Consider the following 5536-nt stretch of genomic DNA (forward strand, 5'->3'; position numbering starts at 1 on the left):
CCTTTAAGCTTCCCTCCATTACCACCAAGCCCTGAGTGACCTCAACTCTCACAGGAGCTCTGTCTAGCTCAAGACTCCTGAATTGGGTTGCTGAGCCCTTCTGGGGAACTAGACTCCTCTGTAATGCTCTGTGAGTGCTGACATCAGCAGGAGCCCCTGTGTTCCACCTGCCAGTGACAAACTGCCTTGTGGGTCTGCTGTGTTGCAGCTCTTCTGTGGAGGACAGTAGTCCAGAAGAGAAGAACCTAGTGTTGCCTCATGGCCATATCCAGTTCTTCGGCTCTGGCAAATTCCAGAAGGGTCGGAGGTGGCAGAAAAGGCAACTGATCTTATATTCCAAGGTTTTGCTCATCTCCAACACAAAGTATGTACCTGCTCAACCTGAAGTTGGTGTAATGCACCAAAGTAAAAATTCTGGGGTGGAGGAGTGGGGGGGGGGAATACAGGTCCTGGAAAAGGATGGCAGAGGACCTAGTGGGGGTTGTATTATTATGGGGAACTCTCAGGGAAAACTGAGAAATATTATATATGTACAAACTATTGTAGTTACTGTTGACTATACAGCATTAATCCCCCAATAAAAAATGACTAAAAGCAAGAAACACACCCACCATCTCCTTAGGAGAAACCCAGATGCTCGCAGATCGCTGGGATAGAAGCTTACAGTGCTGTGCTCTATTCCCTCTCCAGGTACAAGAGTCACTTCAGAATCAAGTACTTGGTGCCCCTGATGGACATGAGGGTGGAACCCAGCATGAAGAAAGCCACGAGAGCCCACACATCACTGGTCCTGGGCTGGGCTGACCGCAGCTTCGTGGTCTCTTTTCAGTAAGACTGCAGCCAGGCCCTGCCTGTCTCCTCATGACTCTTAGGGAGAGCACAGCTCCATCTGGGGGTCTATTAGCCACATGTGCTCTGACCCCCACAAGGACAGCTCTGTGCTCTCCATTGTCCTCAAATGGCTCTGATTCAGGCAAACACATGTAGCTGCTAAGATCTCTGCAAGTAGGGACCCGGGGATTGAAACCAGGTCCTTGTGCATGGTAGCATGTGCAGTTAACCATCCGCACCACCAACTGATCCCAAACCCAATTTCTCCTCCATTTAGAAGATTTCCTCGTCATCCCAGCAAACTGTTAAAGAGCAGGGCCCCTCAGCACCCAGTGACCAGGACAGGCCTCCTGGATCACACAGTCCCACCAATAACAATCAATGATGCTGTTTATATTGGCCGGCATTATAATATGTTTGTTTGAATTTTGTGCATTTTAACTTTTTTTCTCCCCTTCTCTTTGATTTCAGGTCAGTTGAGAAGATGGAGCAATGGTACAACAAGCTTTATGAGTATGTCCTTATTTCATGTATTTCAAATCTTAAAGTTCTCAGAATGCAGAGCCCTAGCAGTCAATGCCCCTCCCTCTTTTCCCCCTTCTCTCCATGCTGTGATGGGAGCTAACATCACCCTGCACCATGTATTAAATGGCCCTGACTTAAGGGCAGATTTCTTCATGGGCTGGTTCTCAAAGGAAATATACCTGCCAGCCCTACAGCCCAGGGAGGTTCTGGCCTGGACTCCAGGCAGGAAAGCTGCCAGGAGGATGGGATCTGCAGCCCTGGTCTCAGAGACCTGACACCATAGACATGTTTTCTTGGATCTGTCTCATTCTCTGGAAATACATTTGCATACTGTTTCTCTCATTAGATCTTGCATATATCTTCAAAAAGTTGCTATGTTGAAAAAGCATTGAAAAATGCTGAAATGATTAGCCAAACACAAGTTCATTTGAAAATAGTTTAACAGATCATTTTTCCTTCTCTCTTTTGGGTCACTGTGGAATCCATTAGAAAAATTTACACTGCCGTTCTCAACTACCTGGACACCATCCTAGAGGAGGCAGAAGGCAACTGTGTGAGTGTTTCTAACACTAGAACTCACATCCCATGTTCCTGCTTTACATAGAAAGTGCTCTAGAGATGACGGAAGAATCCAACACTTATAATCCAGAAAGATGTGTTTTCCTACTTACAGACATCTCTATAGACACAAAAAAAGGAGTCGAAACTGTATGCAACATTCTCTTGCATATACAGAGTGGTTTGCATTGCTCCCTGTGGATTATTTCCCCCTGGAATGGGTGACTCTACTAATTAAAGAGAAAATAACAAGCTCAGTTTTCTTTATGCTACTGGATCAAAAGAAAGCTAGGAGGGACCAGGCAGTGGTGTATCTGGTAGAGTGCACACGTTACCATGCAAGATGACCTGGGTTCAAGTCTCTGAGTCCTACTTGTGGCAGGGGGAGCTTCATGAGTGGTGAGGCAGTACTGCAGGTGTCTCTCTACGTCTATGCCCCTTTCTCCCCCTTCTGCTTCCCCTTTATCAAATAATATGAAAAAAGAAGACAATGACAGCCAGGAGCTGTGGAGTCATGATGCAGCCACCAAGCCCAGTGGCAAAAGAAAGTACATTGAGTATCATTTGTTTTCTGGAATTGCAGTACAATAGCTAAGATATTTACTATGGGGAACTAAGACATTCTCTTACCCACAATTTCAGTAGTGACTGAATACTGGTTAATAAGCTTATACAACTATAGGGGTAGAGTTCCATGCTCATCATCTCCAATTTGTAAATGTACTTCTTTCATTAAGTTAGAATCTTTCAGTCATGTGACCTTGGATATTTTTTCTTTCCCATCTTAAATCTTTCCCCATTTTCAGGTATGGACACCATCTTCTTCCCTTGGAGTTCTTTTGTTTGTTTTACTATTGATAAATACAGAAAGAAATTGAGTGGGATGGGGAGATAGAAAAGGAAAGACACAGAGTCACCTAGAGCACTGCTTAACTACTCATGAAGTTTTCCCCTTACAGGTGGGGCCTAAGTGTTGAATGTGGGTCCTTGTCCATGGTAATGTGTGTGCTTAATTAGGTGTACTGCCTTGCCTGGCCCTGAGGAGGGTTTTTTCTTCCTTTCTCTCTTTCTTTCTTTTTTCCAGAGCACTGATCAGCTTTGACTTATGGCTTATAGTGGTCTGGGGGATTGAACCAGGGACTTTGGAGCCTCAGGCATGACAGTCTCTTTGCAAAAACATTATGCTAAGAGGTCCCACTATGTTATTCTCATGAGATCCCACTTACAGATATACTACACCTATGGATTATGTCTGCATGTCCCTTGGTTACTGTGTGCTCTTTTTACAATTCTTTATTGCATTAGGATGGGATCATTTTTAATGATCTATCACAAACCAATTCCTCCTTAATTTCTCATCTTCATTAACAGCTTAGTATGTCAATAAGGCTTTCTGGCAGGGCAGTGGCACCCAATCCTGGGTTCTGAACTTGGTAAGGTGTGTGCCGAACTAGCAGCACAACTGCCTAACCCTCTTTTTTTTTATTTCTTCTTTTGCATAATTTGAAAACTGCATCATATCAGGGTTGGCCTTCACTCTGCAGCATTGATGCCATTTTCCTGCTTCTTCATACACCAGCCAATGCTTCTCACGTGGAGGGGGCAGTTCAAAGCATTTGATTAGATAGTTGACATTTTAAATTAAAAAGTATTTAATCAGCTGGGAGTTACCTGTGTGTATATCCCGAGTCTAGAAAGCAAACAGGAAGAAATCCACATATCCTTGTCAACACACTTCTAAACATGCACTGAAAATCCAAGGATTCACTAAAATCTACAGTGTTGACTCAAAACCACAGTCACTCCCAGGGGTCAAGTAGCTGTTAAAGAGTGAAATCAAACCACCATCCACTGCAAGGAAGCAAAAGATGTTTATTCACAAATTGCAATCCGGGCCGAGATGGTGACTGGTGTTAGTCTACCAAGCTCGACCCTGAACAAAGCTCAAAGCATACAATTTATAGGAATTCAGACTACACTCAGGGAGGGGGAACACATCACCTTACCAGCCTATATCCAATAATTTCAAACTTAGCAAAAGCCTGATCTATTCAGAGCAAAGCATGGGCTAGTTTTAGACATTACACCAGACCAATAGGTCCCAGCCAAAGTGGGGGTCACCACATTTTTTTGTTCTTTATTGGGACCACCAACCATCTGTTTGCAATCTATCAGGTCATCATTTGTCAGGCCATTTTTAACTGTCTGGTAACAGTATTCTGTTGCAGAGGTCATGATGAGTTGCTAGCTGCAGGGTCTGTCAAAATAATTGATGGCCTCTTAGGTTCTGTCGTGGGGAAAAGGGCAAGGAATTTTCCACCTCACTGGGCAGGAGGGCAAAAAGCAACTATATTTAAACTATTCTTAAAACTCAAACTCAAAAAGCAACTATACTTATAACTATTCTAGAGTTACTGCCTCTCACAGTAGCTTTGTTACTGGACACAGGGCTCTATCTCTCTCTAGGGAAACAGAGCTGCTGGGAAATATGTTGTTCCACTGCTCACTCCATAGGCTTATTGTGACCCTGACTTCTTTCTCTCCCAGGAGTTTGAGGAACCTGATCAGGGGTCTGTGAGTTCCAGGATGGAAGAAACCACAGAGCCACCTGCAGGTGAGTGTCAGGGCAATCTACAAAGAGGCTGACTGGAGTGAGACATTAACTGCAAAGGCTCAGGGAAAATGGTTTCCAGCTTAGCTTCAATACCTTCTGACAGGGAAAAGTGCAGGCAATAGGCCTCCATGCATTCAGCAGACACTGACCAACTCACTGCTCTGTAACAGTCTCTAATGACAGCCCTTGCTTCTTTACTTCTCTGTGGCAGACAGGGCTGCTCTATAGAGGTCTTCCTCATGAGGAATTCATTGCATTCTAGGCATAGGAATGTATAAGAGAATCTTCCTCTTTACTTTGTCAACTCTTCTCTTGGGCACATGCTAGGGCAGGGTCTCCTGTCAGATTCATGGACACAGAAACACAGCCTTCTTTGCACAGATGGTCCGAAGAAGGCCCTTCTGTCATCTTCTACAATGAGGTGAGTCTCTTCATGGTCATCCTGGACCTAGATTCAGTTTCTCTCCATGTAGGTGGCAAACATCTGAATGAACACGAAGTGGGCCAAATGCCAGCCACGGAGGGGCTTCCATTAGAAGCACATGACTCCTGCAGCCTCAAATGTGGAGACCAGCAGGGGAGAGGGGACCTGCTGGGTTCCTGCATATGCCTCCTGCCAGGTCATATCTCCTTCATGAAACAAGCTCATGACACTGAAAATCAATCTCAAGGAGGGAGTGGGGGTCAGGATTGGCAAGGACCCAGTAGCCCCAGAGAAAGCCATGCACGTCTCCCCGGAAGACACTGCTTCCTTGCCATACTCTAGCTAAATCCTGTGGTCATGATGGGCTCATCCCAACCACCTCAGCCTAAACATATGCTTGGATTTCTCTCCATACAGATGGTGAATACCACCATGACAATGGAATGGTTCCACTGCCTGTAACTGAGGACCAGTCAAAGGAACAGGAAGTCTCTGGCTTGGATTCCAGCTGCCAGGAGTCCTTCCTGTTGGAGCAGCTATTTGAAGACACCCCAGGTTAGTTCCTCCTCAAGCCCAGATCCCAG

General features: G+C 45.1%; 1 long non-coding RNA gene across 1 annotated transcript; it reads left to right on the forward strand.

The window, feature by feature from the left end:
• The first annotated feature begins 1303 nt into the window (after positions 1 to 1303).
• LOC132536203 (uncharacterized) lies at positions 1304 to 4534 on the forward strand. The gene is made up of 3 exons (XR_009547865.1): positions 1304 to 1344; positions 1846 to 1909; positions 4462 to 4534. It is a non-coding gene; the product is annotated as an uncharacterized LOC132536203 (long non-coding RNA).
• Positions 4535 to 5536: the final 1002 nt, after the last annotated feature.

This window comes from Erinaceus europaeus, assembly GCF_950295315.1.
Source record: "Erinaceus europaeus chromosome 6 unlocalized genomic scaffold, mEriEur2.1 SUPER_6_unloc_5, whole genome shotgun sequence".
Taxonomy (NCBI): Eukaryota; Metazoa; Chordata; class Mammalia; order Eulipotyphla; family Erinaceidae; genus Erinaceus; species Erinaceus europaeus.